This window comes from Schistocerca serialis, chromosome 5 (genome assembly GCF_023864345.2).
Source record: "Schistocerca serialis cubense isolate TAMUIC-IGC-003099 chromosome 5, iqSchSeri2.2, whole genome shotgun sequence".
NCBI lineage: Eukaryota > Metazoa > Arthropoda > Insecta > Orthoptera > Acrididae > Schistocerca > Schistocerca serialis.
In genome coordinates, this window is record NC_064642.1 from 144626267 (window position 1) to 144641180 (window position 14914).

Consider the following 14914-nt stretch of genomic DNA (forward strand, 5'->3'; position numbering starts at 1 on the left):
CACAGCAATCGCTGAGTGCAGTCGATCGGGACGTCTGAAGGCTTGCCACGAAATTGGTCGGTCGGTCGGCCAATAAGTTGGTGCGGTCAAGTACGCTTGCAGTGTAGAGAGCCTGTATATAGACTACAGAGCGGTGCAGCCGGCCGCGGTGCAGGTGGCTGCAGCGCGTGTGTGGAGCGTCGTGGTGGGGGAGCCGGCCCCCTCTGCCGCCCGCTGCCCGGCAACGCCAGTAGCCGCCCGCCTCCCGCGCAGCGCGCATCGACCACTCCGTATTGCAAGCCGCAGCTCCGCGCTCGTCCCGTCCACACAGCACCGCAAAGCTCGCAGCCCGCCCGGGCCCGGCATGCGCTTCTGAGACGCCCACGCAGCGCAGCGCTACACCCTACCGCACACCAGACAGGTAAGCGATGCCTCCCCAAACAAACTTTGCTCGCCAAGGTTTGCTTTCAGGGATGCGAGTTTGTTTACGTTTATCCGTCATTAAACGGTAACGAGTATGGTAGAGAGCGCTCCGTCACTCACTAAATTTACTGAAGAGCAAAAATAAGCACTTAAGCCACAAATTAAATTGATATAAATAGTCGAGTCTGAACTGCACTGGGGGTACCGGCTCCTTAGTGTTCTGACTACATAGTAAATTAAGCAGTGCTTACTTTTGAATTCATGAGGAGCAATACAAAAAAGCAACAAGATTTGCAAATTAAATTGTTAATTACAGGTGCATGTTTAAACTTCATTCTAGCAGATTGTTGATAGGGGGCTGGAAGCTGTCTCCATTGAGTAACTACTGCCTTGTAAAGTGCATTGTACTAAGCGCATTACGCTGCTGGATTTTGCCAAAATATCGCCAAATCTATACATAAAGCCACCTGTCAGCATGTAAATACGTGGGCGGCATAAGAACTAAGCGCTGTGTTTATTCTGATGTGACCACTGTTCACCTCAAATGTGGCGTGTTTTTATCAGTACAAATTCGTGATTACAGCAGTTACTTTTAGTATCTATGCGGTGTAAGCTATTCCTGAAGAGTTATTTCGATAAAAATTAGCGACTTAGTAGGTAGCTTGACATTTAGTGGCTGAGGCAGCTCATATTTTAGTAATGTGACATTGAACTTTTACTTGGAAATTGAAAATGTGGCTATCTTTTATTGATATCAGTCTGCGGCAAGTGGCACATAATAAAACCGTCTTAAAATGTGTCCGAAGGGACATTGCAGCGTACTTCTTCAAAACGCAGGCACTGCAACTTCGTATTTAACGGCCGATACCGGGTTTGTGACTTGCAAATAAAATATCTCCCCTGTACGGGAGTGACATTAACGGGATTTACGAGTACAGGTATGACACATGGAAGACGACATCTGGAAATTTGGTTTTGATAGTGGGTCGTGCTTGGATAGCCAAAGCCGTTAAGGCGACTGCTCGCCTAAAGAGGGAATTATGGGTTCTAGTCCCGGTCGGGCACAAATCTTCATTGTCGTCATTCCATTGTACAGCTGTGGGTGGTTCATATTTGCAACTGCGAATACATTCCATATTTTAAAATAGAATTCTGTAACGTCCTGGCAGATTAAAACTGTGTGCCGGACCGAGACTCGAACTCGGGCAAGTGCTCTACCATCTGAGCTACCCAAGCACGACTCACGCCCCGTCCTCACAGCTTTAATTCCGCCAGTACCTCGTCTCCTACCTTCCAAACTTCACAGAAGCTCTCCTGCGAACCTTGTAGAACTAGCACTCCTGGAAGAAAGGATATTACGGGGTCGTGGCTTTGCCACAGCCTGTAGTTCACAGTATCTAAAACGGGCTTAGAAAAAAATGTTGGAACAGATTACCTTTCATTTTAAGTACAGCACGCTCCACAGTTAAAACTGTGACAATGGAAGAAAATATAGGGTTAGTTGGAGGTTGGCGCTCCATCGTAACCACCGTCACACATCGCATTGGAATCTACCTCTGCTTTTCACTTTGCCTATAAGTTGCCTATTATCTGATCTATGCCAAATATACTATTACTCAAACAGGCATTACTCCAGTACGGAGATTATCACGTATCAGTTGTGCAAAATGTGTGACTCATTTAACGTAATGTGTTTCGGGACTACAAAGACTTGCTGTCCCCGAAACAATAGTTTTAATTCCCTAGAAGGGCCAGCTCCTTATTGTTCCGACCAGATAACTAACGAGTAACTACTTTTGAGCTGAAGAGTTATTCGTTTAACTTCACATTTATTGTCCACTAGAAATATGTAGACTTGAGCTTGAAAATGCCACTTTCTTTAATAAACAAGTTGTAAGACAATTTCATAGAACTTGAGCGCTCTCGGGCTTGGCTACCACTCGGATGATTGACTTTCCGGCTCTGACGAGTGCTGTTGGCAAGCGAGGTGCACTCAGCCCTTGTGAGGTTGATAAGTAGCGGTTCCGGTCACGAAAACTGACAACAGCCGGGCGAGCTGATGCTCCGTATCCGCATCCAGTAACGTTCATCCGCTGATGACACGGCGGTCGGTCGATGCCACTAGGTCTCCCGAGGCCTGTTAGGAGTGGTGACGGCGTGTGTTGTGTACTTTGTATCGAGGACTGTAGGAGAACGATGAGACTGAAACATGGTCCACATCGCTGGACTGCCCAGATGAGCAACAAAGTGTCACATGCCTTCACCCATGGAGGCTTCCCAGAGAGGCCTGGAATTTAATCCGGGAAACTCGGGCACATTCTGATCAGGAAACGATACCACATCCTTTTCCTTCTTAACGGACCAAACGCTGACCATGTTTCATTCTTCTAGATGACGTGCCATCTTTAAAATATTTTATTAAAAGTAAGTAATCTACCAACATAATATTCGTTCACATCAAGTAGCACAGTTTGTGAGACGAGGTTTCTCTCAGCAATCTCTTCTGGTTTTTATCTGTTCACTGTGTAATGTTGAAGAACATGGACCCTTGTCCTCATCCCAGATTCAATGGATAGCTGCTCTTAGTTATCGGTGCCACTGGGTTACGGAGAAGATACCTTAACTTAGGAAAGTGACCAGGCACCTCAGACGCTTCATTTGTTTTCCGGGCAGCATATCGTTGTAGACACTATCCATTAGCTGGGGCAAGAACATCAAATTCGTTCGAGGAAACCACCACAGCAGCCAACCGGACAAAAACTGCAATAGCAGCATTCTGATTTCTATGTCTTCATCTTGTTCTTTTCTTGCACTTCACATTTACATTATTTCCAGCGCTGAGATATAGTTTTGCGTATATTTAGCATCTTTCTTTAGTACAAGTAACTGTGCCTGGGTTCAGTGTATACTTTATTGCCCGGATACGATCGCTCTATCTGTTCACTGGTTAAGTAATGCAGAGTATGTCCTGCCAGTCACCGCTAGGTATTTTTCTTGGTTGTGAGATGGTAGTTTTCGTCCTACTGTAGCAGCAATGTAAGTTTGAGCGGCTGGCTTGCACTTCAGCATATGAAAAGGAGATAGATTCTTTATAAACCATTCCCATATGACGTTGTTCTGTCCGCAATGGTATCTATGTTACAGGACCTCGATAAGATTACACTCTCTGCATTTCTCAATTTCCGATACATGCGTTAACTATTTTCTACCAGGTTGATCTTACAGCAGTTCCTAAAAATCCCCTGAGGGAGCGGACTTCAGCGACATCACTTAGGTAAACTACTTTGTTCCTTAAGATATTGTAGTGCTATGACCTCTTCGACGCACTTTTCGGCCGGATCCATTTATCTTTATCTGACTAGCTACACGATTCCCGTCATATAGAGTAGTAGCTGAGATTTGTATTTTCTGACACCACTGGAACCTCAACTTGCAATTCGCTTTTAGACAGAAAAGCTGATGACAGAATGAGCAGATTCGTATCTGGAGCGATGGAGTTGATCCGAAACAGTGAATATTAGGACCCTATTCGGTCACTCAGGAAAAGGTTTTCCGCAGTTTCTCTAAATAGTTCAAAGCAAATTTTGTAAATGTTTCAAGTGAAGCCAGCATACTACTTGCGGAAACTGATAGTGTTTTTCAGCTCTGATGAACCCGTAATCGAAGAGACATGAATTCTTAAGTCTCATGAATTCAGCACGCGAATGAGATCCATTTCTCATTCTCTAATGAATAATGGCATGATGATATCGCCCGAAACGTAGAGAACATTTCGCAAAAATTAGACTGCCTTAGTTTAAAGCGGAAAGTATCTATGATATTTTTTATAAACATCTTATAAAGCCAGTAAACTTAAAAAAACAAGCAACATAAAGCAAAGTTACCAATAGTCTGCAGTTATTTTATGTAACAGTAACATGGTCAGCTGATGTTTACACGTGCATACACGTAGACTCGTTAACATTTCAACTTCCCCGTGTGGGTTACAGTTTGAGCTACACTCCTTCCCACTACAGCTACCTGCCTAGCCGCTGGAGCCAACCAAATGCTGATCGATTATTGAAGATAATTTCGGCGCTATACTGTGGCTCTTTCATCCTACCCTGTCGTGACCTTATTCCTGTTATACTTCAGTATACACATTATTTTCTGAGCTTAGAGTAACAAAAATCAGTTCAAATGTTAATTTACTTCTTCATTATTCTGAAATCAGAAAAGTGACTGTCAGAAACCGACGCTTAATCCCTAAACAGTGCCGTCAAATCATGTACACAGAAAGGAGCCGTGATACCCATCAAATGAGCAGGGTGCAGTGAGTCAAAGGCAGTGTCCGTATCCTGTTTCTGTAGCAAGAAGTGTAAAGAAGGACATTCTGCTACCATGTTGGTCCTCCTCCTGTGCGCAATACAGTCTCAGTTCACCGTGACATGCATTACAATATCCTTGGCGCATGGCCGGCAGTACGACACCAGATGTTCACGCACAGGTCGTGCAAATTTGTAGGCTACCATCAGCTGGATAGTGAACTCTGAGTTTTGCACCATGACGTGTCTGTTCCATGATGGTGACACCGGTGTCTATGAGATGTAATGAGCCGGCCAGCTTACATATGGGTTTTAGGCGGTTTCCCCGCATCTCACTGGCTAAATACTGAACTAGTGTCTGTCCCACCTGAGAAACACTCTACGCAGACAGTCGGAGAACATTCTCAAACTTATACATGGTATTTATTCTAGACTCAGACACTGAAAATACAGATCCTGTCCTGGGGATGAATAAGAGGCTGATTACCATCGATTTTTTTCTCTTTTTAAACTCGTCGTAGTCATTATATCGTTATCATATAAAATAGCCTCGTATGGTCGTCGGCGCATCATCTGCCTTTAGGTACAACAGCAGGTACGTGTTGTGACAAAGCAGACAGTTCATATAGTCCAGTTGTCACTGTTTCTTCAGCCGGCCGCGGTGGTCTAGCGGTTCTGGCGCTGCAGTCCGGAACCGCGGGACTGCTACGGTCGAAGGTTCGAATCCTGCCTCGGGCATGGGTGTGTGTGATGTCCTTAGGTTAGTTAGGTTTAAGTAGTTCTAAGTTCTAGGGGACTTATGACCTAAGATGTTGAGTCCCATAGTGCTCAGAGCCATTTGAACCATTTTTTTTTCACCGTTTCTTCTGTAACTATCACTAGCCTTCCTCCCGATACCTTTAGGCACAGTGTAATACTGGTTCCGGTGTTGCATGCTTTGGGGCATGTCCTCTACAGAGAGGGAGTATTCTGAGTCTGGAACTAATGTGACAAAACAACAAGCTTAATTTATTTACCAACGATTCATCTGCAGTTTTGTGCGATCCAGTCAAGATGTTTCCATGCCATTATCGATGTAACTGATCTCCATGAGAAGCGACGGTGTATGGTGGCCCTGTTTGCTGTGGGGCGATATCGAAGCGATTTATGGCGAACATTTCGCTCTGGAAGAAATATGCCTTCACCGGCGCATTATCGTATTTCACTGATTTCGACTACAACGCAAACTTTGTATACAATAGTGGTAGGCTAATGATCGCGCAGCCTTCTTCAAATACAGGCTCCCTAAAGTTACCCGACAAAATTTCGCGAAAAACTACGTCGTACATCTTCCAAGGATTGCCATTTAAGTTCCCCGAGTATCAATTACACTTTCGTATCGGCTATACCGACGTGCTATGATACTAGATGCCTACTTCACAAGGACTTCAAACATTGTAACAGCACTGCAGAAATGTTAGCACCAGATATTTGTACGCAATTTGCTTTACATGGGGTGTTCCGATATTATTCGTTCAAATATAGGAGGTAAAGAACATAAAGACAAATATATTCAATTATGGTACACATGGTTCCTGGTGGCAATTTCTGATGGTAGGAACAATTTACACAGAAGGAAGTTTAGCATGACAATTACAGCAGTGGCGTTCACAGGAACTCCTCGAATGCGCGACCATTGTCTTCGTGCACACGGTACATCGTCGGACCATTGATCGTCGTATCCGTTGGAAGATTCCTAACATGTCCACAGTGGTACGAGTACCGACGGCAGTTCTAGCGACGAGGTCTTCGTGCACCAGCTGCTTCATATGCCTCCAGAGGATGAAGTCCAGACGCGTGAGGTTAGGTGACCTGGGTGGCCAGACCACAGGGCCAGCAGCTCGGCCGATCCATCTCTTCCCGAAGGTGGCTCTTCAGATGCGCTGGCACCCCATCGTGCTGGAAGTGCGTCTCTTGTCTAACATTTAGAAGTACAACCTCCTGCAGTTCTGACAACCCATTCTTTACGAAGTTGCGATGCCTCCGTCCGTTGAGACGGAACAAATGAATGTATGGTCCAACTAACATATCAACGGTGTTGTCGCAAGGCCGTGGTGCTGTGAAGGAATCGGTTTATTTGTAAGCAGACCTCAGAGCCAACCATTTGTACAGAGAGCAGTCTTGAATTTCAGTAAACATTGCGTCAGTGACACTGACCCATCTCACGTTAGCACTGCTAACAATATGTTCGCTGTGATTGCAAGTCGACGTCAGACCATACGTTCCTTATCGAAATATATTTATTTTTGATGTTCTATACCTCATGTACGGATCTGAGCGAACAGTTTAAAACCATGTAGATGGAGTGCACTGTCCCATAGACCTTCAAATTAATCCAGTAATCCACAAAGTGGATAAATGTCCGTAGACTGACGCACTCAGAGTTTCTAGAAAATTCTTACGGTTTGTAGACAGTCCCATAATTTAAAATTGTGAACCAAAGTTATGATCTTCATCAGAATATGTAACTTTGAGGATCAAATAAAGAAAGTTTTCTGTTCTGTATGTCACAAACTGTCCATTTCTTCGTTATCATTCCATTGTTTCTTCAAAGAACTGGTAGATATACAGGATATTGCTTCTTAAGTGATGAAATATGATCATTGAGCTTGACTAAAAAAATTATTTACACTTTTATCTCCTTGTTTTCATATTCCGACTGAATTTCTCATGACAGCAATACTTTTTCAGAAAGTCGACTAACTCAAACGAAAGGGAAATAATGCAAAGAAGCCAGCCTACATCTGGTGATAGGCCCGAAATGACTCATGAAATGAAACACGAATTTTTTAAACCTAATGCAGTGGTTGGGTGGTGAGCCACTAGAATTGCTTTCGTGAAGACTTTTGTTAAATTCCTTGTCTGGCCACACAGTTTAATGTCTTATCACTTAAGGGCAACGCCAGGATGGCTCCTTCCTCAATCAGAGCTTGTGATAAATCTCCAATGACATCATTGCCGATGGGATGGTAAACCCTAATCTTTCATTTTTTCTTTACTGGCATTTGAAGGAAGATTTTTGTTGATTTCTTATTTAATTTTGTTTATATGTGCAGACATTACGGTTTAAAATATGTGGTCAGTGAGCAGAAGAAAACTGGACTGGAAAGTGTTTGCAGCATTTCGTCACAATAGTGGGTGTAAAGGGTACAAGTGCCGAAATTTTTGTATGTGGTACTTTAATACGTGCACACATCAGTGCGTTGGCTGTTTTTTCTATGTTGAACAGTCTCCTCAGAAGCACATCAGAAACCTTACGACTTGATGTTTCCTGCGCCACTATGTATACTTCTCCTGTCAGTATAGACCAACTGTATTGTGTCCACGCATCCACACTTCGACAACTGACCTGCTACCCAGGGGAAAATAAGCATTAAGGACTTGCGATTTTCACCTATATCTGGAGATAATAACCAATCTAAAACATATGACTTGAAATAGCTATAATTATTAGTCTGTAAATGACTTAAATACTGTTGTAATGTGTTCTGATGCGAGTCGGCAACCGCTATGTTCCGAGCAGCCAAATGTTATGTCCTCGTTGGTAATGATGAATGGATGGAAGATAACCAAAGGGAACTATCGCTGTATGAGGCTGGACAGACAAGCAAAAGATTAGTTGACTTAAGCGCACTATAAATAAATGTAATTTACTGATATTGTGTGAAAGGACTGCTACACTGTTCACAACTTTCGGCAGTTGAGGCCAGCTATGAGCAGAGGCCTAACAAGGGCGTGTAAATACAGTGAATGTTTGCCCGTAAAGCTAACTATCAACGACGTGGTGTAAAGTTCGGTACGAACTAGCGACACGAAAGTAAGCTTGTACTAAAAGACTGCTGCCTAGGTGTCCGCCACTTGTAATGCAGCCCCACTGGTCTTCATTGGTCGGCGGCCTGGAAGTTCATCGGTGGCGATGTTCAAAGCCCTGCTTGCAGCGCCACAGGAAACTCCAAGGCACTGGCTCCAGCACTATCAATAATTTACAATACTACAAAACGTTATTCAGAACACCGTCCTCATCCAACAATAGAAATATCTGCACTTAGATCCATTACAACCTGTGTAATGTAGATAACAAAGATCATCGAAAAATTACTGAAAATGTGTCCATACACCGTGAAACACTGTTTAACTGAAAGATAGTGTTGTGGATTGGCAAGACAGCCAACCCACTACGAGAGGAAGCCGAAAGGCACGCGTTTTAGCTCACGCAGGCTGGCGTGAGGCCTGGAACAGGTCAAGGAAATGAGACTAACAAAAAACGTACGTAGCTGCTGGAATACTTAACTTTAATCCATAATTGGTGAACATCGCTCTTGACGGTACATGTTTTACAGCATCAATAGTAACTGGTAATGGCACCTTGCTAGGTCGTAGCAAATGACGTAGCTGAAGGCTATGCTAACTATCGTCTCGGCAAACGAGACCGTATTTTATCAGTGAACCATCGCTAGCAAAGTCGGCTGTACAACTGGGGCGAGTGCTAGGAAGTCTCTCTAGACCTGCCGTGTGCGGCGCTCGGTCTGCAATCACTGATAGTGGCGACACGCGGGTCCGACGTATACTAACGGACCGCGGCCGATTTAAAGGCTACCACCTAGCAAGTGTGGTGTCTGGCGGTGCAGGAGAATTCTACCATCGCAACTTTGGTTAGCCGTGAAAGTAGAAATTAAAAGTTCGTCATGTCAGAACAATATTAACGAAAATCCTCGCACACCGAGGATTCCGTGCATCCTGGGAACCGAGAATTTCTACGATTTTTGCCTTTTATTGATATCTATACTGGAAAGATATTGCTCTTGGGTATTCAAAGACTTCTGAGAATGACAAAATAATATTTTTGTGTTATATAAATGCAAAGCAAACGTTTTCGGAATTTTTAGTTTACTTGTACCGTGGAACCTTGCTTGCTGCCAGATTTCATGATTCTAGGTCAACAGGAAGTACCCTATACGTTTTGATGAATGAGTTTGCGAGTGTCGAAATATTTGACATTTCGATTGCATTGACTTAGCTTACAAAAAAATGGTTCAAATGGCTCTGAGCACTATGCGACTTAACTTAGAACTAATTAAACCTAACTAACCTAAGGACATCACACACATCCATGCCCGAGGCAGGATTCGAACCTGAGACCGCAGAGGTCGCTCGGTTCCAGACTGTAGCGCCTAGAACCGCACGGCCACTCAGGCCGGCTTTAGCTTACATTTACTGCAACGCCAAGGGACGGTAGACCTTACTATACATCCACCCGTTCCTGAGAAAAAGGCTTTTTAAAAGTCGGACGGACGGACAGACAGACAGACAGACGGACAGACAAAGTGATCCGGTTTTACCAGTTCAGGTTCTGCACCCTAAACAGAGCCTACACTTTTACGTATACAGATTTTCTCTTGCTCGTGAGTGGAATCTTCCAGAGTAGTAACGTCTGAACATGCGGATGGTCACGTTGCCGTCTCTCAGAAGCCTGGTTCAGCCGGACCGGGAGCGTGTGAGCTTAGACAACACACAGCCTTACTCGTCAGGAAATCCTCACCAGTACGTTCAATAGCCGTTGCATAATGTTAAGATTGTTTTGGTGCACAATTCAGCCGCCCAACAGGTATACTCAGAACTGTCACCTCTTTACTAAATCTCCAACCAACATCTTCATGTAAATAGGGAAAAATACTATGGTTTCGAACGTAGACATTACGATCCAGAAAGCTGGTTTTGCATCAGTGCAGTGCAGGAAACGGCCGGCAGTTTGCAGATCAGACGGGGCAGGCAGCGCCCCGAGCTAAACGTCTCTCTCTCTCTCTCTCTCTCTCTCTCTCTCTTTCTCCGTCTCTTGCCAGCGAGACCCTGGGTCCAGGCGCGAAGCAGACCAGTCGCGTCGCGTCGCCAGGTGAGAGCGCAGTTCGCTTCCTTTTTTGTGCCGTCCTCAACTCTGCCAAGGTCAGGGCGCGCACAGAGCAAGTGTTTCGTCACTTCTCACCCGTTCCCGTCGCTGCACTCGACTTAAGCGCCTGTCTATCGATGAAAGGAAGCCAATTGTTGCACGAACCGTCGGGGTCAACGCGGACGCAGAAGATACAATGCAGGACTGTCTGAAACAATACTGCCATCTGTATCAAGTTACGGAAATTTCGTAAGGACAAAACAAGGTGACTGGATAGGGATTAAGAATTGCACTCATCACGAATAGGAATCTGGAGTCTTAACCATTGCACTGTCCAATATCTGAACTGGTTCTCCTGCTCACTTCGGACATGTCTGAAAGAACAGACATCACGTACCTATAATTAAGGCGAGGACGGACAATGATCTCTTCAGTGCGGATGCATACTGGACTCGAACTCTTACAGGAATCGGAGAAATGCCGCGAGTAATCAGAATAATGGGCAAGTGGCACAAAATTAGCAGTATGGAGATAAGTTGAGAATTCGGGTCTGACGGAAGGCGTGCTAGTGTAGTCTGTGCAGTTTCGATGACCACTGTGTCGGATGGCGCAGTGGTCAGCGCATCTGCCCAGAAAGCAGGATATCCGGGTTCGAATCCTCGCCCGGCACAAATTTTCGACTTTCCTCATTGATTTAAATCCATGCTCACGTTGCTCTTTCGATACTATTGCGTGAGCCGCGAGATCTTGACAAATGGAAGAATATAACGCAATTTTTGAGGGCTCTCGTTTGATAATGCTGAACTGGGAGCAGTTTAAAATAATAAAATAGAAGCTTCACCCAGGAAAATTACTTCTTTAATGAGCCTCCGTTAAAAAAAATAAAACTCCGTCCGAGCAGGCCTTGGATGACCCGAACGTACCGACCGACCGCCGTGTCATCCTCACCCCCAGGCGTCACTGGATGCGGATATGGAGGGGCATGTGGTCAGTACACCGCTGTCCCGGCCGTATATCAGTTTCCGAGACCGGAGCCGCTACTTCTCAATCAAGTAGCTCCTCAGTTTGCCTCACAAGGGCTGAGTGTACCTCGCTTGCTAATAGCGAAGACCGGATGGTCACCCATCCAAGTGCTAGCCCAGCCCGACAGTGCTTAACTACGGTGATCTGACGGGAACCGGTGTTACCACTGCGGCAAGGCCGTTGGCTTTGTCCACTCCACTGGTTTCAAGTACATCTGGATGTTTACTTCCACGTGACCATAATACAAGACTGGTTTTTGTGAAACCAGTGGAGTTAAAGGCTGCAGTAAGATCGAGCTTCTGTCGATATCGCTAACAGTAGTGTAAAGAAGACTGGCACTGTGATTGATAAATACAGTTTTATTGAAAATCAGCTCTGGCCTATCAATTCTATTTCTATTCATTAAAGATTTTCATACATTTCGCCATTACTATAGAAATGCAACCTAGGATCTCCTCCCAGCTGTGCACTAATGCACTGTGCAGTAAGTTGCAGTGGTTGTGCACTGTATATTGAGAAGCAGTTTGGATGATTAGACAAGATTAAAGTAAGAAACTCTGGTGCTCCTGAATGCGCCCTCTATAAAAAGTAATGTGTCGTGATCCGAATCGTCACGGTTTGGAAGTACCGCATCGAGCTCTCAATAACGTAACCCGAGACAAGCGGTGTTGTGTTCGGTATCGGTTGCGCAGTATCGTCGTCCATTGATCAGTCTGTCCGCATTTCACTTCTCAAGTTAACAGGCAAAACAGCTGCAGCAAATTGTGGAGGACAGAAGTCCTCTAAGTGACAGTTCAACAGGCTGGGGAACCAAGAGACGAAGTAAACTTCAGAATAACATTGCGTGAGGCTCTGAAGCTATTTCCCACTCTGTGTGAAGTATGTTCAGCTTTCCTATGTTCAGACACAAAGGTTGCAAAGTAATGTGTCCCGTAATAACCAGTACATTTTTAAAGAAGACAAAGACGCACAGTCCAAGCGGAACAAGATTAGGAGGAATGTTAATCAAGTTAACCTATCGTCTACAATTAAATCCATATTTTATATGACCGCCGATCTAGGAAATATAGAAAACTTTAAAGATTGTCAGTAAATACTACGCTTCCGTCACGTCCATTAACATCAGGGTTGCAAACCACACATATGAAAATGACGCTCTGGTGTATTTATTAAACTCGTTCTTTTGTTTCCATTGCATTCGACAAAAATGTACGAGATACTCACTGGTTGGTTGCCGCAGGTGTGTCGAGCGCAGACTTCTATTTCGCGCTGCTTGGACTCGTAACAAAACATGTGATCTAGACGTGCGGTACCTCCTAACTAGTCTAAGATGCATGTAGTTTCACGAAGGTTAGTACTCAGATGTCATCTTTTATATTAGTTACTTTTTCTATCACCGACAGTGGTGTTCCGGGAAGTTCTTTGTACTCAACTGAGAAGATTTTCAATGAGTTCTAAAGAAATCCAGTGCCGGAACCCACACTTCACCGAAATTAAAAAACTCACTATTTATTCATCAAATTTTAACTCATTTGTCTCGCAAGTTCGGAGCTGTTGCCACGCACTCCTCTTCGGCGTCATCTATAAATATATTCCGCAATCCAGTGAACAGAGAATGGCGGAGGGTATTATGTACAGATGCTAGTAGTTTCCTTTCCTTCCGCACTAGCAGCCTCTCTTATTTCGTTCTTATGGCCCTTAAGCGAGGTGAACGATGCAGCAGCAGGATCGTTCTGCATTCTATCGCAAATTATAGTTCTTTAAACGTGCCCAACAGCGCTTCGCGGAAATGTTATCCTCCAAACATTTCCATCCAACATCACGGACAATTTCAGTAACTGTCATAGTGATCGAACAGGTCGGTAAAAAAAATCTAGCAGCGCACCTCCGTACTGCTTCTAATCTTCCTTCAATTGGGCGTGACAGGGATCCCAAACACTCAAAAAGAACTCAAGAAAAGGTCGTACCAACGTCACGTATACGATTTCCTTTATACACACACCAAAAAGAGTTTTGCATCACCTCGGTTCCGAGAGTTCCGGAACTTGTACAGAAAACTGGAATACGGATCAACATAAACATCATTTCCGCCCTTTTTATTGCTCATGAAAACCACACATTGCATGTTGTACCACCATACAGCGAGACCTTCAGAGGTGGAGCTCCAGATTTCTATACACACCGGTATCTCTGGCATACTATCCACAAGTTCATCAAGGAACTGTTGGTCCAGATTGTCCCACTCTTCAACTGCGATTGGGCGTCGATCCCTCAGAGTGATCGGTAGGTCACGTCGTTCATAAACAGCCCTTTTCAGTCTATCCCAGGCATGTTCGATGGGGTTCATGTCTGGAGAACATGCTGGCCATCTAGTCGAGCGATGTCGTTATCCTGAAGCAAGTCATTCGCAAGATGTGCACGATGAGAGCGGTAATTGTCGTTCGTGAAGACGAATGCCTCGCCAATATGCTGCCAATATGGTTGCACTATCGGTCAGAGGATGGCATTCACGTAGCGTACAGCCATCACGGCGCCTTCCATGACCACCAGCGGCGTACGTCGGCCCCACATAATTCCACCCCAGAACAGCAGGGAACCTCCACCTTGCTGCACCCGCTGGACAGTGTGTCTAAGGCGTTTAGCCTACCCGGGTTGCCTCCAAACACGTCTCCGACGATTGGTTGGTTGTAGGAATATGCGACACTCATCGGTGAAGAGACCGTGATGCCAGTCCTGAGCAGTCCATTCGGCATGTTGTTGGGCCCATCTGTACCGCGCTGCATGTTGTCGTGGTTGCAAAGATGGACCTCTCGATGGACTTCAGGAGTGAAGTTGTGCATCATTCAGCCTATTGCGCACAGTTTCAGTCGTAACACGGCGTCCTGTGGCTGCACGAAAAGCATTATTCAACATGGTGGCGTTGCTGTCAGGGTTCCTCCGAGCCATAATCCGTAGGTAGCAGTCATCCACTGCAGTAGTAGCCCTTGGGCGGCCTCAGCGAGGCATGTCATCAACAGTTCCTGTCTCTCTGTATCTCCTCCATGTACGAAAAACATCTGTTCGGTTCACTCAGAGATGCCTGTACACTTTCCTTGTTGAGAGCCCTTCCTGGCAGATAGTAACAATGCGGACGCGATCGAACCAGAGTATTGGCCATCTAGGAAAGATTGAACTACAGACAACACGAGCCGTGTACCTTCTTCCTGACGGAATGACTGGAACTGATCGGCTGTCGGACCCCCTCCGTCTAATAGGCGCTGCT

At 45.1% G+C, this 14914-nt stretch overlaps 1 protein-coding gene across 1 annotated transcript in view; it reads left to right on the forward strand.

Annotated features, from left to right (window-relative positions):
* The first annotated feature begins 213 nt into the window (after nt 1–213).
* Nucleotides 214–14914, forward strand: part of LOC126482337 (serine/arginine repetitive matrix protein 1-like) — a 477373-nt gene continuing 462672 nt past the window's right edge. Inside the window, exon 1 of the mRNA XM_050106408.1 lies at nt 214–400. The gene's annotated coding sequence lies outside the window, so the exon portion shown is untranslated. The remainder of the gene's footprint in view (nt 401–14914) is intronic.